This window comes from Coregonus clupeaformis, chromosome 24 (genome assembly GCF_020615455.1).
Source record: "Coregonus clupeaformis isolate EN_2021a chromosome 24, ASM2061545v1, whole genome shotgun sequence".
Taxonomy (NCBI): domain Eukaryota; kingdom Metazoa; phylum Chordata; class Actinopteri; order Salmoniformes; family Salmonidae; genus Coregonus; species Coregonus clupeaformis.
The window spans coordinates 54,603,408-54,630,162 of record NC_059215.1 but is presented as its reverse complement, the minus strand read 5'-3'; the positions used below and the strand labels follow the sequence as shown (position 1 = coordinate 54,630,162).

Below are 26,755 nucleotides of genomic sequence, written 5' to 3'. Positions count from 1 at the left end.
AGGCCACAGCAGTTTGGTCATAGAAATAGAATCACTGCACAAATAGACGCCAATACACTCATTATGACATAATTGACTTGAATAGGGATGCCTGTTCTAGTGATCTATTTCCATGTGTTGGCGTGTCCATGACCCTGGACAACACCCTGTTGTTCTCTGCTAACATCAAAGCAGTGACCCACTCCTGCAGGTTCATGCTCTACAATTTCCGTAGAGTATGACCTTTCCTCACACAGGAATGGTGCTGGTCCTAATCCAGGCACTTGTCATCTCCTGTCTGGACTTCTGCAACTCTCTGTTGGCTGGGCTGCCCGTTGCTGCTATCAAACCCCTGCAACTTATCCAGAACACTGCAGTCCGTCTGGTGTTCAACCTCCCCAAGTTCTCCCATGTCACCCCGCTCCTCCGCACAGTCCACTGGCTTCCAGTCGAAGCTCGCATCATCTTCAAGGTGCTTGCCAATGGAGCTGCAAGGGGAAATGCTTCAGGCTATGCTCAAACCCTACATCCCAACCCGAGCACTCCATTCTGCCACCTCTGGTCTCTTGGCCCTCCCACCCCTACGGGAGGGCAGCTCCCACTCAGCCCAGTCAAAGCTCTTCTCTGTCCTGGCACCCCAATGGTGGAACAAGCTTCCCCTAATGTCAGGACAGTGGAGTCCCTGCCCATCTTCCAAAAACTTCTGAAACCCTACCTCTTCAAATAGTATCTTAAATAAACCCCACAAGGACTGGTGGGGACATGGATGAAGGGAGGGGGGGGGGGGGGGTATGGAGGAACGCGGGTGAGGGCGAGGACCTGCCACGGGTGAGGACAGGGGAAGAGGACAGGGGTGAGGGGGGACACCGGTGAGGACAGGATGGGACACGGATTGGAGGAGCTCTCATAAGCCCGGTAAAGGCCTGCTCGTTAGCTTCTGCTGATTAATCCTGTGAATACAGGACCGAAACCGACCGCCAGGGAGGTGTGTGTGTGTGTGTGTGTTGGAAAGAAAAGTTAGAATAAAAGAGTCATTGCTACACTGCACTGCCCTCTGCCTGGCAATAGGCCTAAATAAGGCCATTCAAAGGATTGTAGACATCTGAGCCTGCACAATAAAACTGTTGGAGCATTTGTACAGTGGCGGGTATCTATCATTCAGACATCTGAGTTTAAATTTCACTCTCAGAAGGACGAATAGTGATACAGTACTTTGATGATGAGATGAAAGCATGTGTCCAATTGGTCAAAGTATGAAGTACCAGTAATTTGGTATTCAATCAAAGGCTACTGGCCAAATTCTAACATGAAAGGCATGCACATAACTGGAACTGTCCTGGTATCAATGCATGATTAACGTAAAAGCTTCATTAATTTCTCTGGTTGAACTTATGTGATGAGGGATGGATACTGAGATGAACAGAGATGCTGGGTAAATAGCCTATATAAAGCAAAACCTGAGACAGTCCGGCTAACTTATATCAACGCCCAAAACACTCAGCTTCAGCTAACAGGTCTAGACTTGAGCAACATACCAGGAAGAGGAATATTTTGTATTTGGATAGAAGCTGAATGAAAATGTGCACTTGTACACAGACATCAGACCGTCCAACAACAACACAATAAGAATCTCTCTTGAGAAGAGATGATCAAAGACATAAAATGCCTTATCTAACTTTGACAAGAGAGAAGTTAAACTTCCTTCCTCTCCTCTAATCATAATCACCATCACAGTAGCCGACTCTTTGACATGTTGCTCCTGTCCTGCATCTAGACTGGGAGTTTGAACAATTAAAAGAACTTCGATATTAGACTCCAACACACAATAATTGTTCTCTTCCCATTGGGGAAACCCAAGGCTGAAGAACACAATAACTACTATTGTCCAATCCAGGTCAAGCATGTGAGACTGAGGGCAGTGTAGGTAGCAAGCACACAGAGAACCGTTCACTAGATCCCTCAGAGAGAGAGAGAGAGTGGGGGGAGAGAGAAAGGGAGAGTGAGAGAGAGAGAGGAGAGGAGAGAGAGAGAGAGAGAGAGATCACTCCGAGAGACGAGAAAGAGAGTGAGAAGGAGTATTATCTAACCTTCTATTATTCTGCTGTTCCTGTTCCACTTCTCCTCTCTTCTCCTCTCCTGTCCCCCTCTCTTCTCCTCTCCTGTCCCCCTCTATTCTCCTCTCCTCTCTTCTCCCCCCCTCTCTTCTCCTCTCCTGTCCCCCTCTCTTCTCCTCCCCTCTCTTCTCCTCCCTCTCCTCTCCTGTCCCCCCTCTCTTCTCCTCCCCTCTCTTCTCCTCTCCTGTCCCCCTCTCTTCTCCTCCCCTCTCCCCCTCTTCTCCTCCCCTCTCTTCTCCTCTCCTGTCCCCCTCTCTTCTCCTCTCCTGTCCCCTTCTCTTCTCCTCCCCTCTCCTCTCCTGTCCCCCTCTCTTCTCCTCCCCTGTCCCCCTCTCTTCCCCTCCCCTCTTCTCCTCTCCTGTCCCCTTCTCTTCTCCTCCCCTCTCCTCTCCTGTCCCCTTCTCTTCTCCTCTCCTGTCCCCTTCTCTTCTCTTCTCTTCCCCTCTCTTCTCCTATCCTGTCCCCCTCTCTTCTCCTCCCCTCTCTTCTCCTCTCCTGTCCACCTCTCTTCTCTTCTCCTCCCCTCTCTTCTCTTCTCCCCCCTCTCTTCTCCTCCCCTCTCTTCTCCTCTCCTGTCCCCTCTCTTCTCCTCCCCTCTCTTCTCCTCTCCTGTCCCCCTCTCTTCTCCTCCCCTCTCTTCTTCTCTTCTCCTCTCCTCTCTTCTCCTCTCCTGTCCCCCTCGCTTCTCCTCCCCTCTCTTCCCCTCTCCTGTCCCCCTCTCCTGTCCCCCTCTCTTCTCCTCTCTTCTCCTCTCCTGTCCCCTTCTCTTCTCCTCCCCTCTCTTCTCTTCCCCTCTCTTCTCCTCTCCTGTCCCCCTCTCTTCTCCTCTCCTGTCCCCCTCTCTTCTCTTCCCCTCTCTTCTCTTCTCCTCTCCTGTCCCCCTCTCTTCTCCTCCCCTCTCTTGTCTTCTTCTCATCTCCTCCCCTCTTCTCCTCTCCGCTCCTCCCCTCTCTTCTACTCTCTCCTGTCCCCTCCCCCCTCCTCTCCTTCTCTCTCCTCTCATTTCCTGTACTCCCCTCTCTACTCCCTTCTCCTGTCCCCTCCTCTCTCATCCCCTCCCCTCTCCTCTCCCACTTAACAGTCTATCTAATCCAGGTGAGAGGGCCTTAATCAGAGGATGGCTATGTGATGAGTCAGGATTACAACATGTTACTAAAGTGTCTTAGGTCTACTACTGGAGTGGAGCTCCAATCCCAATGGATGGATCAAGCTGTTTTACTATATCATACTACTGAGCTGATCACCTCTGACCTTAAATCATTTAGTAATAGGAGTTACACATGTTACGAAAGGGGCTTAGGCCTACTGCTGGAGTGGAGCTATCATCTACTCAAGCTCCCATCTCTATGGATGAATGAGCCCTTTTATTACTATAACTAGGCCATCTCTCCATGCTACTAAAGTGGCCTACTATTCCTGGAGCTCCCTCCTACCCATGAATGAAATGAGCCCTTTTTATTACTACTGACTGAGGCTGAGCTGATCACAATTGAACAATTGTTTCAGACAAATGAATGTTCCCAACGTGGGTTCTACTACTGCAGCCCTCTCCCATGGTGGATGGACATGCCTGCTGTTTTAGGTCTAGGCCACTACATACAGTGGGGAAAAAAAGTATTTAGTCAGCCACCAATTGTGCAAGTTCTCCCACTTAAAAAGATGAGAGGCCTGTAATTTTCATCATATGTACACATCAACTATGACAGACAAAATTAGAAAAAAAATCCAGAAAATCACATTGTAGGATTTTTTATGAATTTATTTGCAAATTATGGTGGAAAATAAGTATTTGGTCAATAACAACATTTTCTCAATACTTTGTTATATACCCTTTGTTGGCAATGACACAGGTCAAACGTTTTCTGTAAGTCTTCACAAGGTTTTCACACACTGTTGCTGATATTTTGGCCCATTCCTCCATGCAGATCTCCTCTAGAGTGGTGATGTTTTGGGGCTGTCGCTGGGCAACACAGACTTTCAACTCCCTCCAAAGATTTTCTATGGGGTTGAGATCTGGAGACTGGCTAGGCCACTCCAGGACCTTGAAATGCTTCTTACGAAGCCACTCCTTCGTTGCCCGGGCGGTGTGTTTGGGATCATTGTCATGCTGAAAGACCCAGCCACGTTTCATCTTCAATGCCCTTGCTGATGGAAGGAGGTTTTCACTCAAAATCTCACGATACATGGCCCCATTCATTCTTTCCTTTACACGGATCAGTCGTCCTGGTCCCTTTGCAGAAAAACAGCCCCAAAGCATGATGTTTCCACCCCCATGCTTCACAGTAGGAGTTTGGAGTGTGACTGTTTGAGGTTGTGGACAGGTGTCTTTTATACTGATAACAAGTTCAAACCGGTGCCATTAATACAGGTAACGAGTGGAGGACAGAGGAGCCTCTTAAAGAAGAAGTTACAGGTCTGTGAGAGCCAGAAATCTTGCTTGTTTGTAGGTGACCAAATACTTATTTTCCACCATAATTTGCAAATAAATTTATTAAAAGTCCTACAATGTGATTTTCTAGAAAAAATTCTCAATTTGTCTGTCATAGTTGACGTGTACCTATGATGAAAATTACAGGCCTCTCTCATCTTTTTAAGTGGGAGAACTTGCACAATTGGTGGCTGACTAAATACTTTTTTTCCCCACTGTATCATACTACTGATCAAATTGGATTAACAGAATGGCCAAAGCCTCTCAGACCACGGTACTTACTCTATTTCTATGTTACTGAGAGCATCACCTCTGAACCAAACTGTTTCATAGTTTATATTACAATAGTGAATTACTATAAGCATATGGATGCTCTACTCTTTATGGCTTTCAGTGACTGGGTTCAGGGTGTTAACGTATGAAGTCATCAGCATTTCTATCAAGGAGGAGTGGTCTGATAATGACTAGAGTACATCACTGTTATAGACCATGGCTGAATCCAAAATGGCACCATATGCCCTATACAGTGCATTACTTTTGACCAGAGCCCTATTGGCTCAGGTCAAAGTAGTGCACTATATAGGGAATAGGGTGCCATTTCAGACGCAGCCTATCTGCTATTATTCCCAGTAGGGTGATCCAATAAAACATTATAACCAGTATTTTGAGGCTCTCTCTTAACAAAATAAATATATATATATATATTTTTTAATAATTACTATGTGTATATATATATAACAAATAATAAAATAATAAGAATTACTATATATGTACATATATATGAATTATTATATTTCCATTAATTTCATTATATGAAGGTCCACCATCCCAAGTGATTATTCACTTTCATCATTTTCAATCTTTAAAAAGTGATGTTTGCTCATCAAATAGTCTACCTACAACTAATAACCAAATAGGCTACCTGTCAGAAAGAACATTGCTTGCTGTTAGTTTAAAAGGCAAAAGAGGACAATAATTTTACATAGGCAATTCTGATTTACAAATTGACATTTTTACAGGCTGTAGTATAGGGGCATGTGTGGTTGTCGTCAGAAGACACATCATGTTGATTGATTCTAGATTGACCATAACCTAAAAGTAAAACGCAATTAATTATGGCGTTTGTAGCCTATAGCCTGATATTGTTTACAAAAAACACTACACGGCCAAGCGCAGGTCCTTCCTCAAAAGGCTCCTCTTGCTTGCTTTTCGCTGGCTGCTGGAGCAGACTAGAAGCCGTGGCAGGATAAATGTTGTAACCTAGGCGCCAGCGCGCGAGGGTTTGCTATAATTTATGATTGACACGTCAGATTGAAATCCCTCCCCAAAAATGTTTTATGGATACACTACGTTATAATAAGACAATATATGTATTGTTTCAGCAGGGGAAGCTAAACTAACGTAACAAGCAACTGGCAAATAATACATTTGATGGCATTTTCCATGGAGCAGCCGCACGGGCGCGAATACTAGGCTATCCCCACACTACTGACATCTGACATAACGTAAACAATGTAGACTATGAAATAATGTATGAATATTGTAGCCTACCCTGTCCTGGCGATTAAATAAGAAAATGTGTGGCACGATATCACCGGGTAGAAGAAGTTAAATCCCCAATCAGACATCACGGTAGTTAGCGTACAATAACAGATTGCAACACCTAAGCTACTCTGGTGAACAGAAATAGAGATTCCATTCCAAGCTGTCGAGTACGGTTGGAAATTCGTTAACAATTTAAACAATGTAGCACGCAAACTGCACTTACCTAAATGTATCATCTCGTTGACGTCCGTTCTGATTTATTAGGCAAACTGGTGACCCAGACAGCTAGCAAGCTAGCTAACCGAGCCCAATAATATATATTCCGTTATGTAGCTACACAAATTATTTCAAATGTTGGTCAAGCGACCTTTAAATTGCACTTCATTGCCTATAATTGTTTTAACAGCAATATACCATCAAATTATGCAAAATACGACTAATTTTCAAATTATATCCTTTTTTTATTTTGAGCTTCACCATGGGTGCTGCGTGTCGGTAAATCCAAGTTTGAAAATCCCAACTAGAGTCGAGTCTCTCTATACTAGAGCAGGCAGGATGTCTAACCATTCATGCCACACAGATGATGCTTGCCTTTCGTTGGTTTGATCTTTGATGTACAGATATCCCCGTCAGCCGTCGATGTGGCGACATAAATGTATACACTTATACATGCAGATACCTTCAGACGTTAATTTATGTACATAATTTACAAGATACGAGTCACACCGCCATCTGTGTACAAGGTGTAACTGCATGCGCTTGCTTGCTTCTCCATTCCTCCCGACAATCGGCGAAGAGGCACTTGTCACAGGCTCCAATGTGCGCACGCGTGCGCTGCTGAACAGGGCCACAAGAGGGCGGCATGCAGCTCGCGTGCATTCTGTTTGGGCCTCCAGTTGAATGAAGTATTGCAATACACGGTAGTAGGCCCCATTATGTTGTTGTCATGCAAATACGATTATGTAAATGACCTGCTCTACATTGCATTGGAGTTTCTTCTTCTTTTTACAGTTAGATTTGGGCATGCTAGACATCATGTCTGGAATTGCACAAAACTCAAAGTCAGTGACTTTTCATTTGTGAAATTGATGTTTAGCTGTCATTTCCCCATTACTTATGCATCTGCTCAAAGTCAAGGACAGAGTTTAGCATATAATTTTCGTAATGCCCAAAAAGCATATACATTTAATAATGATCAAAGCTCTATGCCACAAAACCTGACAGACAGAGAAAGAGGGAAAAGAGATCTTCAGTGAAAGGGGGTGGGCCATTTTCCTCCCATTTCGCCGACCCCTGTTAAGGCACTCAGGCATGTACAGAATGAACTGAATAACCCCATCTTTTGGCGCCCCCTAATGGGTATGACTGCTGTCTGTCCACGGCGCTTGACACTTCTCCCTATTCTTCATGAATGAACGGAGCATGCAGATGGGAAATTATGCATGACTTCACACTGATCTGGGGCTGCATGTATCAAGTCTCAGAGTAGGCGTGCTGATCTAGGATAAGTTTTGCTATTAAGATGATAATACGATTATATGGACAGGAGGGACCCAAGGGCTGTACTGTATGTCTCAAGAGCATCAGTGCTGACCTAGGGTCAGTTTTGCCTTTTAGATCACAATGTCTTCTGTATGTTCAGTTGACATCAGCTTCTTCAATCTTTCACATTGTCATTACGTCAACCCATAAAGGACATTGGTAATCTGATTACTGTAAATACATACTTTACATGCACTCATACTCCACAAAGGATAGCCTATAAAATTAACTCATGGTAGTATTTTCATTGACTGACCTAAACCTAACCTGGTCCCAGATCTTTGTGCTCTTGCGAACTCCATTGCTCATTGTCAAGCCATGACAATCATTGACAAGGAGTTGGCATGATAGCACAGACAGACTGGCACTCAGGCAAAACCACACCGCATACACAGAGAATATTTAGATCTTTTAATATTTTACAAAATAGTATAAATCACAAAAATGAATAGTAGAACTCTATAGTACACTTGGTCTTAAAGCACTTATATTTCTGGACCAAAACCCAAAACGTTCTGCTAAGCTTGTTTTCAGTGTATTGAAAATGCAACAAATGATGTATATTTTATTATCAAATTCACAGAGAAGGAAACACGTGACATAAATATCAAACCTTTTCGACACGGAAAGAAAAATATTTGAAAATACAAATAAAGTGATACAATATCCAAATAAACAACATAGTAAGGACAAGGCCTGAGACACACAGGTAAAGGCATGAAGTGTTGTTATCCAACAGTAGAAATTCAAATGATAATGTTTATTTTAGGCACTAAAGTCCACTCTAGTGTGAAATCAAACCATGAATATAGCCTACGAGGTGTAAAAATAAGTATCTTTAGGATTCTAGACTAGGCTAGTTCTATTCCAAGTCAAATACACAAGATTACTCATAAATACACTCTGTCAACATTCGCCAAACTTGCTGTGCAGCATTCAATGTTCTCTCTAAGAAAAGGTTATTAGCACTTTAACCTGGTCCCAGATCTGTTTGATGGCACAAACAGACTGGTACTCAGGCTAGCACAACTAGATTTAAATCTACAATTTAATATATTAAACTAATCGATACAAAATATTCATGCATTTTAATCTTCATTTATCACAAAATACAAGATCCTTCCTAGAACAGCCAGCAATTGCTCGTGAAGTACTAGTGTATCTATTAACCCTAATTGTATTCTGTTCGCAATTTCCATTCATCTAGGCAGTATTCTCTGGCCTCTTCCTGTTCATTTGCAGGGTTTTACAGATATGACTTCTTTCATGTATTCATTGTTTTCTATTCAGCATCTGATTATTGGATTCTTTTTCCTTTTCCAAGTCTGTGCATTTTGGTCATCAAACATTTGGTCTCTGAAATATCCCTGTCCTCTTATGTGTTCATTCTTCAATAACATTATTAAGCCTCAAATGATTTAATACATTCCTTAGTTAAAATGTCAAGTCCAAAAGGTTGCTTCAAAAAGTGTGCATATTATCAACCATCAGGCCAGCTAGCCTATTGAGCTCCAGCATTGTTACAGTGAGTCAGTCCACTCGAGAGAAGATGTCCTTTGCAGCACGTGTTACTTGACCAAAACCAAAAAGTGAAGAAAAAAATGGAGTATTGTAGGAGCCTTCACCTCCCTGTTGGTCCATGATATTGTAACAGAGCATCATTCATCCAACTGTAGTCTTGCATTACCAATGCCATACTCTCAAGTCTCATCAAGGCCAAACTGGCCATAGGGCAGTTCTGGCAAATGCCAGATGGGCTGGTCCATCTTAAGCCCATTAAGTGGGCCTGTCTAAATGGTTTGCTTTTATGCACAAAATGATCATTATTTGCCTAATAATGGGTGCCTCGATAGACAAAAGAGGGTGTGATAGAAATGCCGGGGCAGGTTTATGGTCCCAGTCCGTCCCAAGTTTCATTCATGAGAAGGAATGTGAGGAAGCCTGTAAATCGAGGCTAGTCAAAATGTCATAGTCAATGCTTCTGCTGCTACAGTTTCTCCAGATAGATATGTGCTGCTAATCCTTAGAACCAGAGAGGCATTAGCTCTCAAAAGGTGCTAATCCTTAGAACCAGGCCAACTCTCTACCCTTCTCCCAAAGTGTGCACTTGTCTTGCACACTCCCTGTTATTAAAAGTATTGGATGGATGTAGGGAATAGGCATCGTCTGAGAAGAGTGGAGGAAGGGAGGGATATATGCAGAGTGTTTAACTCTCTGAAGGGGAGTGGAGGGGGATACAGCCGTCCATTTCCAGAGACCCAGGCCAGCCTTCGTACTTGTTACTGTTCTTACTGTTTTTCATACGGGGGGGGGGTGAGAGCGAGAGACAGACACAGACAGAGAGGGCAAGAACATTAGGCTTTACAGAACAAACACACTGACAGAGCCATAGATACACTGCTCAAAAAAATAAAAGGGAACACTAAAATAACACATCCTAGATCTGAATGAATGAAATAATCTTATTAAATACTTTTTTCTTTACATAGTTGAATGTGCTGACAACAAAATCACACAAATTATCAATGGAAATCAAATTTATCAACCCATGGAGGTCTGGATTTGGAGTCACCCTCAAAATTAAAGTGGAAAACCACACTACAGGCTGATCCAACTTTGATGTAATGTCCTTAAAACAAGTCAAAATGAGGCTCAGTAGTGTGTGTGCCTCCACGTGCCTGTATGACCTCCCTACAACGCCTGGGCATGCTCCTGATGAGGTGGCGGATGGTCTCCTGAGGGATCTCCTCCCAGACCTGGACTAAAGCATCCGCCAACTCCTGGACAGTCTGTGGTGCAACGTGGCGTTGGTGGATGGAGCGAGACATGATGTCCCAGATGTGCTCAATTGGATTCAGGTCTGGGGAACGGGCGGGCCAGTCCATAGCATCAATGCCTTCCTCTTGCAGGAACTGCTGACACACTCCAGCCACATGAGGTCTAGCATTGTCTTGCATTAGGAGGAACCCAGGGCCAACCGCACCAGCATATGGTCTCACAAGGGGTCTGAGGATCTCATCTCGGTACCTAATGGCAGTCAGGCTACCTCTGGCGAGCACATGGAGGGCTGTGCGCCCCCAAATAAATGCCACCCCACACCATGACTGACCCACCGCCAAACCGGTCATGCTGGAGGATGTTGCAGGCAGCAGAACGTTCTCCACGGCGTCTCCAGACTCTGTCACGTCTGTCACATGTGCTCAGTGTGAACCTGCTTTCATCTGTGAAGAGCACAGGGCGCCAGTGGCGAATTTGCCAATCTTGGTGTTCTCTGGCAAATGCCAAACGTCCTGCACGGTGTTGGGCTGTAAGCACAACCCCCACCTGTGGACTTCCGGGCCCTCATACCACCCTCATGGAGTCTGTTTCTGACCGTTTGAGCAGACACATGCACATTTGTGGCCTGCTGGAGGTCATTTTGCAGGGCTCTGGCAGTGCTCCTCCTGCTCCTCCTTGCACAAAGGCGGAGGTAGCAGTCCTGCTGCTGGGTTGTTGCCCTCCTACGGCCTCCTCCACGTCTCCTGATGTACTGGCCTGTCTCCTGGTAGCGCCTCCATGCTCTGGACACTACGCTGACAGACACAGCAAACCTTCTTGCCACAGCTCGCATTGAAGTACCATCCTGGATGAGCTGCAATACCTGAGCCACTTGTGAGGGTTGTAGACTCCGTCTCATGCTACCACTAGAGTGAAAGCACCGCCAGCATTCAAATGTGACCAAAACATCAGCCAGGAAGCATAGGAACTGAGAAGTGGTCTGTGGTCACCACCTGCAAAACCAGTCCTTTATTGGGGGTGTCTTGCTAATTGCCTATAATTTCCACCTGTTGTCTATTCCATTTGCACAACAGCATGTGCAATTTATCAATCAGTGTTGCTTCCTAAGTGGACGGTTTGATTTCACAGAAGTGTGATTGACTTGGAGTTACATTGTGTTGTTTAAGTGTTCCCTTTATTTTTTTGAGCAGTGTATATAACACATAGTGTAGCTATAATATGGACAGAGCTACGAGCAGAGCTATGAGGAGAACAGATGCTTCACAGAGGTCACATATCCTTCTTATCTCATGCACATATGTACAGTGAGGGAAAAAAGTATTTGATCCCCTGCTGATTTTGTACGTTTGCCCACTGACAAATAAATGATCAGTCTATAATTTTAATGGTAGGTTTATTTGAACAGTGAGAGACAGAATACCAACAAAATAATCCAGAAAAACGCATGTCAAAAATGTTATAAATTGATTTGCATTTTAATGAGGGAAATAAGTATTTGACCCCTCTGCAAAACATGACTTAGTACTTGGTGGCAAAACCCTTGTTGGCAATCACAGAGGTCAGACGTTTCTTGTAGTTGGCCACCAGGTTTGCACACATCTCAGGAGGGATTTTGTCCCACTCCTCTTGCAGATCTTCTCCAAGTCATTAAGGTTTCGAGGCTGACGCTTGGCAACTCGAACCTTCAGCTCCCCTCCACAGATTTTCAATGGGATTAAGGTCTGGAGACTGGCTAGGCCACTCCAGGACCTTAATGTGCTTCTTCTTGAGCCACTCCTTTGTTGCCTTGGCCGTGTGTTTTGGGTCATTGTCATGCTGGAATACCGATCACGACCCATTTTCAATGCCCTGGCTGAGGGAAGGAGGTTCTCACCCAATATTTGACGGTACATGGCCCCGTCCATCGTCCCTTTGATGCGGTGAAGTTGTCCTGTCCCCTTAGCAGAAAAACACCCCCAAAGCATAATGTTTCCACCTCCATGTTTGACGGTGGGGATGGTGTTCTTGGGGTCATAGGCAGCATTCCTCCTCCTCCAAACACGGCTAGTTGAGTTGATGCCAAAGAGCTCCATTTTGGTCTCATCTGACCACAACACTTTCACCCAGTTCTCCTCTGAATCATTCAGATGTTCATTGGCAAACGTCAGACGGGCCTGTATATGTGCTTTCTTGAGCAGGGGGACCTTGCGGGCGCTGCAGGATTTCAGTCCTTCACGGCGTAGTGTGTTACCAATTGTTTTCTTGGTGACTATGGTCCCAGCTGCCTTGAGATCATTGACAAGATCCTCCCGTGTAGTTCTGGGCTGATTCCTCACCGTTCTCATGATCATTGCAACTCCACGAGGTGAGATCTTGCATGGAGCCCCAGGCCGAGGGAGATTGACAGTTCTTTTGTGTTTCTTCCATTTGCGAATAATCGCACCAACTGTTGTCACCTTCTCACCAAGCTGCTTGGCGATGGTCTTGTAGCCCATTCCAGCCTTGTGTAGATCTACAATCTTGTCCCTGACATCCTTGGAGAGCTCTTTGGTCTTGGCCATGGTGGAGAGTTTGGAATCTGATTGATTGATTGCTTCTGTGGACAGGTGTGCTTTTATACGGTAACAAGCTGAGATTAGGAGCACTCCTTTAAGAGTGTGCTCCTAATCTCAGCTCGTTACCTGTATAAAATACACCTGGGAGCCAGAAATCTTTCTGATTGAGAGGGGGTCAAATACTTATTTCCCTCATTAAAATGCAAATCAATTTATAACATTTTTGACATGCGTTTTTCTGGATTTTGTTGTTGTTATTCTGTCTCACTGTTCAAATAAACCTACCATTAAAATGATAGACTGATCATTTCTTTGTCAGTGGGCAAACGTACAAAATCAGCAGGGGATCAAATACTTTTTTCCCTCACTGTATATGTATAAGCACATCCAATTATAAACTTGACGCAACTAAGCAGGATCGCCATTTTGCTTTGCGCTCTTGCGTTGTGTTCGAACGGTATAATTTAGGCTTAAAGTAAAGGTAGTCTACCTGTTCGAATGGGCTCTTGTTCTCGATGCCCTTGGCTCCTACAAACACCCAGCTGTCTCTGAAGGTGAGCTCCTTCACTGCTGTGCTACCCAGCTCCTCAAACAGATGACGAGCCTCGTCATTTAACCTGACACAGGTGTTAGGAGAGGGAGACAGACCGTTACAGTAAAGTAGGATAGCTAGATGAATGTCCATTTAACCTTACAGTACTATATACCATTTTTGTATAGTTTGACACCACACATAACATTGTCTTAGAAATGTTTACAGTGGTAAGAAATAGACTGGTAGATTTACAAGTTATGTCAATGGTAATTTGGTTCTGTTAAGCATTTTACAAGATTGTGGTGACTGTAAAACAACCCCTATAGTATTGTGTGTGTGAGTCATGCACCACAAAGCATAATATTATAACCACACAGCGCTGAAAGCATTGCACGGGACTGAGGCTCACTTAGTACTGTCCAGGGGGCTGAAACTACACAATAACAACTCTATAATCAGGGGGAGGGGAGATAACTATCAACAGTACAACATTAACCGTTCTCAGAGTGAAGAGGCTTCCATGTGTGTCTTCGGGGTAAGGGAGGGAGGGAGGGAGGGAGGGGGGAGAGAGAGAGAAACATGCTAGACTCTTACTTTGTGCAGGATCATCAAAGGAAGCTACAAACACAAGTGTTCCCTCTTGTAAAGGCAGGAGATACTTCAACAGGTCAGTAACATCTGAGAATTGAAGACAGACGGGGAGGATGTAGCCTATTAAAGCACCTGTATTTAACTGAACAATATGTAGAGGGGCGTCAAGCTACTTTTAACCTCTTGTATAATTAAAATATAGAAGATATTGTTTATTTTATACATAATTCATTCAAATAGAACGAATTTGGCCATCAACGCACCTTTAAAAAAGAAGTGCATTAGGCATGCATCAAATGACAACAGCACATCAGTATAAACTTGTTTAATCCTCTCACCTCCTGCCCACGTATCAAATGATTGTGTCCAAGAGCTCTCCACATACCCCTGATGAGCAGAAACATCAATTCATTTAAAGTTAGCAATCTGTGCAACAGTCAAGTCAAAATCACAACTGCACAAATGTACTTATGAAACATAACTATCAAGAATTGTCAGAGATTGTTCTAATTACCATTTACTAAAGCAACGTTTAGTCCTCTACCAACATTGTTGTTGACACGGCTGACAAGGCTGAGGGAGAAGAAAAGGAGAGGTTGGGGGAACCATAAGTACCAACACTTTACCTGGGCTGTTTAACGTACTAACTTACTGGTCAAATTTCCCAAAAGCCCATCATAAACCCATTGTAGGCAGTAGACGAAAGATGAGCTTAGAGCTACTAAGCTTTCAGGAAACTAACCCCTGAAGAGTTCATCTATACATTGTTACACACCGACACTGAAGGAGCCACCATAGACAGACAGAATGACAGGCAGACAGAAGGGGTGATGCTACCGACAAAACCACCCCTTTGGTCATTTTTCATAGGAGTTGGCAAGATGGCCCAAACAGATCTGGTTTGGGCCATCTTGAAGGAAAGCAAGAAAGACCGAGAGAAATACTTGCATTCAGCTCTTCAGACAAATTTTAGGGTTAAAATGAGATTATGGCAGAAAGAGAGTGATATGAGAATTAAAAGGAAACAGAGAGGCAGGGGGAGAGAGTGAGATGGTTGGCGGTGACGTTCCATACATTGGTGTAAGAATTGGGACGGCCCCAATGATTTACAATAATTCTCACATCTTATCCTCCAGGCAGATCTTAGGCCCAATGACGTTGGCAGCTCCAGAGACGACGCGGAAGGCCAGATGTTTCTGAGGACAGGGAGCCGACAGACCACACTTGTACCTGCGTGGTTTGGGCTCTGCAAGAGGAGAGGACAAACACAAATTAGCACATTTACATTTTAGTCATTTAGCAGACGCTCTTATCCAGAGCGACTTACAGTTAGTGAGTGCATACATTTTTCATATCCCATTTAAAGCCACGGGAATTAAGCTAAAACCTTATTGTATCCATTCCAAAGATCCCCACATCATCCATGCATTCATTAGTTATCATCTCCCAGAAATGACAGCTCAAACACAGCTGCTATAGCTAGCTAACAATTACATGTAACGTTAACAGAGATCTTTGAAAGTAGCATAGCCATGTAGCTAGCACAATAGAATGAAAGCGTACCCAAGCGGGGAATATGTTGCTCAACTGAGGGACATCAATTAGCACTGTCCCACTGACGTTGAAATGGTTAGGTTCCAAAGGACAATGCTTTTGTGACTGCCACTGTAAATAATGGTCTTAACTTGCCACATACCAGCCATTGGCCTCATGGTGAAATCCCTGAGCAGTTTCCTTCCTCTCCGGCAACTGAGTTAGGAAGGATGCCTGTATCTTTGTAGTGACAGGGTGTATTGATACACCATCCAAATGGGTAATTCATAACCTCACCATGCTCAAAGGGAGGAATTGGAAAACCTCCCTGGTCTTTGTGGTTGAAATTCACTGCTCGACTGAGGGACTTTACAGAATTGTGTGTGTGGGGTACAGAGATTAGGTCAAAAGTTTGGACACACCTACTCATTCAAGGGTTCTTCTTTATTTTTTATTATTTTTTACATTGTAGAATAATAGTGAAGACATAAACTATGAAATAACACATATGCAATCATGTAGTAACCAAAGAAGTGTTTTACAAATCAAAATATATTTTAGATTTGATATTCTTCAAAGTAGCCACCCATTGCCTTGATGACAGCTTTGCACATCCTTGGCATTCTCTCAACCAGCTTCATGAGGAATGCTTTTCCAACAGTCTTGAAGGAGTTCCCACATATGCTGAGCACTTGTTGGCTACTTTTCCTTCACTCTGCGGTCCAACTCATCCCAAACCATCTGATGCAGCGCTACATCAATCTCCTTCTTGGTCAAATAGCCCTTACACAGCCTGGAGTTGTGTTTTGGGTCACTGTCCTGTTGAAAAACAAATGATAGTCCCACTAAGCGCAAACCAGATAGGATGGTGTATCGCTGCAGAATGCTGTGGTAGCCATGCTGGTTAATTGTGCCTTGAATTCTAAATTAATCACAGACAGTGTCACCAGTAAAGCATCCCCACACCATCACACCTCCTCCTCCATGCTTCACGGTGGGAACCACACACGTGGAGATCATCCGTTCACCTACTCCACGACTCACAAAGACACGGCGGTTTGAACCAAAAATCTAATGTCCATTGCTCGTGTTTCTTGGCCCAAGCAAGTCTCTTCTACTTATTGGTGTCCTTTAGTAGTGGTTTCTTTGCAGCAATTCGACCATGAAGGCCTGATTCACGCAGTCTCCTCTGAACAGTTAATGTTGAGATATGTCTGTTACTTGAACTCTGTGAAGCTTTTACTTGGGCTGCAATTTCTGAGGCTGGTAACTCTAATGAACTTGAGAGCCAGTTTCATCATAGCGATTGATGGTTTTTACGACTGCACTTGAAGAAACTTTCAAAGTTCTTCAAATTTTCCGGATTGACTGACCTTCATGTCTTAAAAGCAATGATGGAATGTCGTTACTCTTTGCTTATTTGAGCTGTTCTTGCCATAATATGGACTTGGTCTTTTACCAAATAGGGCTATCTTCTGTATACCACCTCTACCTTGTCAAAACACAACTGATTGGCTCAAACACATTAAGGAAAGAAATTCCACAAATTACATTTTAACAAGGCACACCTGTAAATTAAAATGCATTCCAGGTGACTACCTCATGAAGCTGGTTGAGAGAATGCCAAGAGTGTGCAAAGCTGTCATCAAGGAAAAAGGTGGCTACTTTGAAGAATCTCAAATATAAAATATATTTTGATTTTTTAAACTTTTTTGGTTACTACATGATTCCATATGTGTTATTTCATAGTTTTGATGTCTTCAATATTATTCTACAATGTAGAAAATAGTAAACATTACGAAAAACCCTGGAATGAGTAGGTGTGTCCAACCTTTTGACTGGTACTGTATATAAATTATTTTAATAGCGGGACACTGTAAAGTCCATTATTCCACTGAAGGGTATGAATTCGGCTGTTTGAAAAGGTTTGAATCCCAAGCAACTTGCAAGAAAGGAAATTCACATTAGCACTACAATTCTACTCCATCCAAGCTCTACTGTTTTTCAGCACACAGCTTTGAGCTACTACATTAGCAATTTTTGGTCTATTGTACTTCAAACAATGTGTATGCAGGTTGCTTAGAATTCAAACCGTCTCAAACAGCCTAATTCATACTCTTCAGTGGAATAATGGACTTTACAGTGTCCTGCTATTAAAATAATTAATATATATGAGCATACAAAACATTAGGAACACCTTCCTATTATTGAGTTGCACCCCCTTTTGCCCACAGAACATTTTACATTTTAGTAATTTAGCAGACACTCTTATCCAGAGCGACTTACAGTTAGTGAGTGCATACATTTTCATACTGGCCCCCCGTGGGAAACGAACCCACAACCCTGGCGTTGCAAGCGCCATGCTCTACCAACTGAGCTACACGGGGCCAGTCTCAATTCGTCAGGGCATGGACTTTACAATGTGTCGAAAGCGTTCCACAGAGATGCTGGCACATGTTGACTCCAACGCTTCCCACAGTTGTGTCAAGTTGGCTGGTAGTGGATCTCTACTCTGAATAGCTCATTCCATCTCATCCCACAGATGCTCAATTGGATTGATGTTCGAGGAACCATTCCTGGACAATACTAGCCTCGTGGCAAGGGGCATTATCCTGCTGAAAAATTCATTAGCAGATGGATACACTGCTGCCACGAAGGGATGCACCTGATTGGCAATGATGTTAAGATATTCTGTGGAATTCAAACGTTGCTCCACTTCTATCTGTCACGAGTTGCAAAGCCAGAACCCAGAAGCAGACCAGGACAAGGTAAGTTGAAACGAAGGTGAGTGTTTATTTACAATTCAAGAGTGATGCTGAATAATCCAGGGAACAGAGCGGGCGGCGTTGATTAGTTGTTGGGGGGTGCAGTGGTTGATCCCAGTCATGGGTCGGCAGCCGCCGACCACCAGGCAGAGGTTGGATGAAGGTTCCGGACGGGTGACTGCAGATGGAACAAAAACGGAGGTAAGTAAACAACAAGGTACAAAAACAACAAAACTAACGCTAGGCTCTAAGACTGATACTCTGGTAAACCTACTGTTCATGGCTAACGATCCGGCAGGGAATGGATGTTAGGCCAGAGCCTAAGAAGGGTGATGATCAGGACCAGGTGTGCAGATTGCTGATGGGATGCAGGTGCGGAAATCAAGAGCGCTCCCCGGAGCGTTCCCAGAACCCTCGGGGAAACTGGAGATCACGAGCAGAAAAAACTAGTCCACAGACAGGACCCGACTCAGACTGCCGGGATCGTTACAGTACCCCCTCCGACGAACGCCACCGGGCGGACTCCCCGGAGCGCCAGGATGGAGGCGGTAGAAGTCACGGATGAGGTCAGCATCTAGGATCTGTCGCCGCGGAATCCAACTCCTCTCTTCAGGACCATACCCCTCCCAGTCCACGAGATACTGGAAACCCCGGCCCCGCCGTCTGGAATCCATGATTCGTCGCACCGTGTAGGCAGGACCACCTCCGATCATCCGAGGAGGAGGAGGAGGAGGCGGAGGAGGCAACAGAGGACTGAGGAAGACCGGCTTGAGGCAGGAGACATGAAAGGTGGGATGGACTCTGAGCGTCCTCGGTAGTTTGAGTCGAACTGCCACTGGATTGATCACCTTCTCCACCACAAACGGACCAATGAACTCGGTAACAACTTCCTAGACTCAGTCCGTAACGGAAGATCCCGTGTGGCCAACCAGACCCTATCTCCGATGGTATAGGTGGGAGCGGGGATCCGGCGACGATTCGCCTGGAGCTGATACCGGTCCGAAACTCTAAGGAGTGCCTTTCTGGCCCGATGCCAGGTCCGGTGGCAACGACGAATATGGGCCTGAACAGAGGGCACTGAGAGCTCCTTCTCCTGAGAAGGGAACAAGGGAGGTTGGTAGCCATACAGGCACTGGAAGGGAGACATCCCAGTGGCAGATGTAGGGAGAGTATTGTGGGCATACTCAACCCAAGGCAACTGAGAGACCCAGGAGGTGGGGTTGGAAGAGACCAGACAGCGTAGCGTGGTTTCCATCTTCTGGTTGGCTCTCTCCGCCTGACCATTGGATTGGGGGTGAAAACCAGATGTGAGACTGACTGTAGCTCCAATGGCCAAACAGAAGGACTTCCAGACAGCAGAGGTAAACTGAGGGCCACGGTCGGAAACGATATCACTGGGCAACCCGTGGACCCTGAAAACCTCCTAACCAGGATCTCGGACGTCTCCGAGGCAGAGGGAAGCTTGGCAATTGGCACAAAGTGGGCGAACTTGCTGAATCTGTCCACGATAGTCAGAACGACCGTGTTCCCCTCAGAAGCCGGGCAACCCAGTGACGAAGTCCAGGGCCAGATGCGACCATGGTCGCCGGGGAATAGGAAGGGGGTGAAGTAGTCCAGAGCTGGGCCGATTGGTACTCTTATTCTGCGCACACACTGGACAGGCAGCCACAAAACCCCCGAGTATCCTCGGCCATGGCAGGCCACCAAAAACGTCTGCGAAGAAACGCCATTGTCCGAGCCACGCCAGGGTGACAAGCCATCTTGCTGGCGTGGGACCATTTGAGGACAGCAGGACGAACCGACTCAGGCACAAACAACCGACCGGGTGGACCGTTACCGGGACCGGGCTGAGTCCGAAGGGCCGCCAGCACCTCCTCCTCAATCTTCCACATAACTGCTCCCACGACGCAGTTCCGGGGGGAGAATTGTCTCGGTCTTGGACCCACTCTCCTCCGTCTTGGAGAACATCCGGGACAAGGCGTCCGCCTTGCCGTTCTTAGATCCAGGTCGGAACGTCAGGGAAAACTTGAATCGTCCGAAAAACAACGCCCACCTGGCCTGACGGGAGTTGAGACGTTTAGCCGATTGCACGTAAGCAAGATTCTTGTGGTCAGTCCAGACAATAAACGGTTGCTCCGCCCCCTCCAACCAGTGGCGCCACTCCTCCAAGGCAAGTTTCACCGCGAGAAGCTCCCGGTTACCCACATCGTAATTCCTCTCCGCAGGCGAAAGGCGACGAGAGTAGTAGGCGCAGGGATGGAGTTTACTGTCCGTGGAGCATCGCTGCGACAGGATGGCGCCAACTCCCACATCAGACGCGTCCACTTCAACGACGAACTGACGGGCCGTGTCCGGTTGAGAGAGAATCGGTGCGTTGGTGAATCGCCTCTTCAAATCCAGAAACGCTCGATCCGCCTCCGGATTCCACTTGAAGGTCCTGATACTGGAAGTCAAGGCAGTTAATGGAGCGGCCACACGGCTGTAATCCCGGATGAATCTGCGGTAGAAATTCGCAAACCCCAAAAATCTCTGGAGCTGCAATCTCGTACCGGGCTGGGCCCATTCCAGAACCGCTCTAACCTTCTCCTGGTCCATCCTAATCTCTCCCCTGGAGATGATGTACCCGAGAAAGGATGTCGTGTGGGCGTGAAACTCGCACTTCTCGGCCTTCACGAACAGGCGATTCTCCAACAATCGCTGCAGAACCTGCCGGACATGCTGGACGTGGTCGGAAGGTTCCTTCGAGAAGATCAGAATGTCATCCAGGTAAACAAACACAAAGAGACCGATCATATCTCTCAGGACGTCGTTCACCATACTCTGGAATACCGCTGGAGCATTGGTCAGTCCAAACGGCATCACCTGATACTCGAAGTGACCCATCGGTGTATTGAAACCCGTCAACCACTCGTCCCCCTCTCTGATCCGGACCATGTGATACGCATTGCGTAGGTCTAGCTTGGTGAACACCGTAGCACCCTGTAAGGAGTCGAAGGCAGAACTCATCAAGGGCAGGGGATACTTGTTCTTGACCGTGATGTCATTCAACCCCCGATAATCAATGCACGGTCGAAGAGAGCCATCCTTCTTACCCACAAAGAAGAATCCTGCCCCCAGGGGTGATGACGAGGGACGAACGAGACCAGCAGCTAGGGACTCCTTGATGTAGGTCTCCAAAGCCTCACGTTCAGGTCGGGAGATACTGTATAACCTTCCCTTGGGGTAGACAGCTCCAGGGAACAGGTTGATGGCACAATCATATGGTCGGTGGGGAGGGAGTGACAGAGCCTTCTGCTTACTGAAAACTTCCCCCAAATCGTGATATGTCTCGGGAACCAGGGACAAATCTGGGGGTTTAGCCTCAATCACCTGACTGGGAACCGAATGGGGACAGGCAGTCTTGAGACAGTTAGCATGACAATCAAGGCTCCAACTCGTTACCTTGCCCGTCACCCAATCGAACGTGGGATTGTGTTCCTTCAGCCAGGGGTATCCAAGGACCAGAGGAACATGGGAAGACGGCAGAATGAAAAATGAAATCATCTCAGAATGATTCCCCGACAACCGCATCTTAACCGGTTCAGTCCTCATCGTGATACGTGCCAGACTACTGCCGTCCAGAGTGGTAGCTTCAATGGCTTCCGGCAATTGCTCCTTGGAAAGCCCCAGCTGTTCCACCAACTCGGCATCTAGAAAGCTTCCATCGGCACCTGAATCGATAAAAGCGTTAATCGCTAAGCTCTGATTCCTGTTCACAAGGGTAGCCGGGAAACGGGGTCTGACAGAGGTACTGAGAGGTCGAAACTGGCTCGCTAAAAGTCCTCCCAACTTTAGCGAGCCGCGCAGTTTGACGACCCGACTGGAACCTGAGAAGCTGATCGGTTGGACGGAACCCATTGCTTCTCCCTCCTTCGCTCTCGGACTCGATTATCCACCCGAATAGACAAGGCTACCAAGCTGTCCAGGTCACTAGGCTCCGGATAGGAGATCAACTCATCCTTGAGCTGCTCCGACAGGCCCTGGTAAAAGGCCGCTTGCAGAGACTCCTCGTTCCACCCACTCTCCACAGCCAACGTCTTGAACTCGATCACGAAGTCGGCCACGCTGCGAGTTCCTTGGCGAAGAGAAAACAGACGCCTAGCTGCGTCCCTCCCTCGGACGGAATGGTCGAAGAGCTTCCTCATCTCGGCCGTGAACCCCTGGTATGAAGCCATGCAGGGATCCTGTCGTTCCCAAACGGCTGAAGCCCACTCCAGCGCCGACCACGCAGCAACTCAATCACAAAGGCTATCCTAGCCTTGTCTGTGGCATAAGAGTAGGGCTGTAGATCGAACACTAATCCACACTGCATAAGGAAGGAACGGCATCTTCCCAGCTCCCCTCATATTTCTCCGGCGTCGGAACCTTGGGCTCACGGAAGGACACAGCTCCAGAAGCGGCAGGCGAGATGGGTGAAACCGGTAGTGGGTCCTCCACCGGAAACTGGCGTTGGTTCTGGACCTCCGTCAGACCGGTAGAAAGGTTCCGAACTGACAACGCGATCTCCTGTAGTACCGTGCTATGATGGCCCAACATCTTCTCCTGCTGGGTAATGGCATGGCGAACAGAGTCCAGGTCCGCTGGGTTCATTATTGGCCGGATCGTTCTGTCACAGTTGCACAGCCAGAACCCAAAGCAGACCAGGACAAGGTAGAGTTGAAACGAAGGTGAGTGTTTATTTACAATCAAGAGTGATGCTGAATAATCCAGGGAACAGAGCGGGCGGCGTTGATTAGTTGTTGGGGGTGCAGTGGTTGATCCCAGTCATGGCTCGGCAGCCGCCGACCACCAGGCAGAGGTTGGTGAAGGTTCCGGACGGGTGACTGCAGATGAACAAAAACGGAGGTAAGTAAACAACAAGGTACAAAAACAACAAAACTCACGCTAGATACTCTAAGACTGATACTCTGGTACACCTACTGTTCATGGCTAACGATCCGGCAGGGGAATGGATGTTAGGCCAGAGCCTAAGAAGGGTGATGATCAGGACCAGGTGTGCAGATTGCTGATGGGATGCAGGTGCGGAAATCAAGAGAGCTCCCCGGAGCGTTCCAGAACCCTCGGGAAACTGGAGATCACGAGCAGAAAAAACTAGTCCACAGACAGGACCCGACTCAGACTGCCGGGATCGTTACACTATCAAAGGACCCAATGTGTGCCATGAAAACACACCACACACCATCATCACCAGCCTGCAATGTTGACACGTGGCATGATGAATGCATGTACTAATGTGGTTTTCTCCATACCCTAGTGCTCTCATCAACGTGAAACAGCAGGAACTGGGATTCATCAGTTAAGTCAAAGGTCGCGCAAGCAAGCAATGATGTTGGCGTTGTTTAACCTTGGTGTGTTTAATCTGGGTGCACCAACACCCCCTGGCTACTTTTTACTTGGATGGCGACTTCAGGTTTTCAGGAATACACTGAAAAGTATCTTGACACTATTAATCAGTCTGCACAAATTTTGATAATAATGACATTAAGAAAATTGCATTGACAGAGGGAGTGTACTTAATCAATGCATAAGGTAAGGGCTGTATCGTTAGCTAGCTACATTGCTAAGCATGCCAGATTGACTAGTGTATGGAGTAACATTAGCCAACATTAACATTAGATGAGTATTGACCATTGCATGTCTTATACATTAGCAGCGTGGCAGTTTCCCAAAGTTTGGTGTTGACTATGAACTTTACTTAGCTAGCTGTGCTTTGTTTGTGGAAGAACGTGGGATAGCTATATTGTCAACTAGGGCTGACCTCGTTTAGTCGACTGGTTGATTGTTTGGTCGACCAATACTTTTTTATTAAAGCACTCGCAAACAGATTTTAAAAAATTCATGGCACACAAGACACCTGTCTGATTCGCGCCTGTCTCAGTGGACTAATCCATTAAGGAGGCCGCAGGGAGGCCACGGTCCAAGAAAAAGGAGTGTGGCTCAGATGCACAAGGCAAGTCTCTCTCCAGAATGCGCTCTCTCCTGCCATTTGGTGTGTATTCATTGTTTCATAACTTAATTGTGTGCGTTGTTTGCTGTGTATCAATTCCCCATTACATACAGTGCATTCGGAAAGTATTCAGACCCCTTGACTTTTTCCACATTTTGTTATGTCACAGCCTTATTCTAAAATGGATTAAATAGTTTTTTCCCTTATCAATCTACACGCAATACCCATGATGACAACGCAAAGACAGATTTTTATACATTTTTGAAAATGTATAAAAAATAAAAATGGATTTATGACATTTACATAAGTATTCAGACCCGTTACTCAGTACTTTGTTGAAGCACCTTTGGCAACGACTACAGCCTAGAGTCTTCTTGGCTATGACTCTACAAGCTTGGCATACCTGTATTTGGGAAGTTTCTCCCATACCTCTCTGCCGATCCTTTAAAGTTCTGTCAAGGTTGGATGGGGAGCGTCGCTGCACAGCTATTTTCAGGTCTCTCCAGAGATGTTAGATCGGGTTCAAGTCTGGGCTCTGGCTGGGCCACACAAGGACATTCGGAGACTTGTCCCGAAACCACTCCTGCATTGTCTTGGCTGTGTGCTTAGGGTCATTGTCCTTCGCCCCAGTCTGAGGTCCTGAGCGCACTGGAGCAGGTTTTCATCAAGGATCTCTCTGTACTTTGCTCCGTTCATCTTTCCCTCGATCCTGACTAGTCTCCCAGTCCCTGCCGCTGAAAAACATCCTCACAACATGATGCTGCCACCACCATTCTTCACTGTAGGGATGGTGCCAGGTTTCCTCCAGACGTGACATTTGGCATTCAGGCCAATGAGCTCAATCTTGGTTTCATCAGACCAGAGAATCTTGTTTCTCATGGTCTGAGAGTCCTTTAGGTGCCTTTTGGCAAACTCCAAGCGGGCTGTCATGTGCCTTTTACTGAGGAGTGGTTTCCGTCTGGCCACTACCATAAAGGCCTGATTGGTGAAGTGCTGCAGAGATGGTTGTCCTTCTGGAAGGTTCTCCCATCTCCATAGAGGAACTCTGGAGCTCTGTCAGAGTGACCATCGGATTCTTGGTCACCTCCCTGACCAAGGCCCTTCTCCCCCGATTGCTCAGTTTGGCCGGGTGGCCAGCTCTAGGAAGAGTCTTGGTGGTTGCAAACTTCTGCCATTTAAGAATGATGGAGGCCACTGTGTTCTTGGGGACCTTCAATGCTGCAGAATTATTGTGGTACCCTTCCACAGATCTGTGCCTCGACCCAATCCTGTTTCGGAGCTCTACGGACAATTCCTTCGACCTCATGGCTTGGTTTTTGCTCTGACGTGCACAGTCAACTGTGGGACCTTATATAGACAGGTGTGTGCCTTTCCAAATCATGTCCAATTAATTGAATTTACCAAAGGTGGACTCCAATCAAGTTGTAGAAACACCTCAACAATGATCAATGGAAACAGGATGCACCTGAGCTCAATTTCGAGTCTCATAGCAAAGGGTGTGAATATGTATGTAAATAAGTCTTTATTTATTTGTAATAAATGTGCACACAAAAAAACAGTTTTCACTTTCTCATTATGTGGTATTGTGTGTAGATTTATGAGATGTTTTATGTATTTAATCCATTTTAGAATAAGGCGGTAACGTAAACAAAATCTGGTAAAAGTCAAGGGGTCTGAATACTTTCCGAATGCACTGTACCATTGTGGCAGCTAGATATCAGACAGTAGAATTGTCTTAATCTTACCACTAAATAAGTGTTTGACCACTGAGTTGCTGTCCCCTCCGAGGATGGAGCTGGCTAACACCCAGATGAAGCCCACCAATAGCAGCACAGCTACAGCTCGCAGAGGTCCTGGCACACACACAGACACATTCCATTAGAATGGGCTCTCTCGCAGTAACAATACATGACATTCATTAGATACAACTAAAAGACAGATGGACACTTTCACAGACATGACGCACACAAATTCCTACCTGCCAATCTCATTATTGATTTTCTTAAGAAGCAAAGGCAGACAGGCGAGTAGTCCTATAGAAATCTCTTGAAAAATAGATTTAAAATCTCAATGAGCACTTCCTGGTTAAATAAAGGTTAAATAAAATAATAGAAATAAATAGAAAACAAACAATGAGACATAAGATAGTCACGTTAGAATGCACATGGGCTTTCCTGGTAATGTCCTGGCAGTTTCACTGAAGCAACCATGTTTGGAATCTTACATTTACATTTATGTCATTTAGCAGACGCTCTTATCCAGAGCGACTTACAGTTAGTGAATACTTTATTTTTATACTGGCCCCCCGTGGGAATCGAACCACGCCATTCTCTATCAACTGAGCTACATCCCTGCCGGCCATTCCAGTCTGGAGTATGCGCATGCATTTTTCAACGGTTATTCCATGTTCAAGACAACTCGGAAA

The 26,755-nt window shown here is 45.8% G+C and overlaps 1 pseudogene; it reads right to left on the bottom strand.

Annotated features, from left to right (window-relative positions):
• Window positions 1-9,735: 9,735 nt before the first annotated feature.
• Window positions 9,736-26,321, bottom strand: LOC121537392 (annotated as a pseudogene).
• Between the last annotated feature and the right edge of the window lie 434 nt (window positions 26,322-26,755).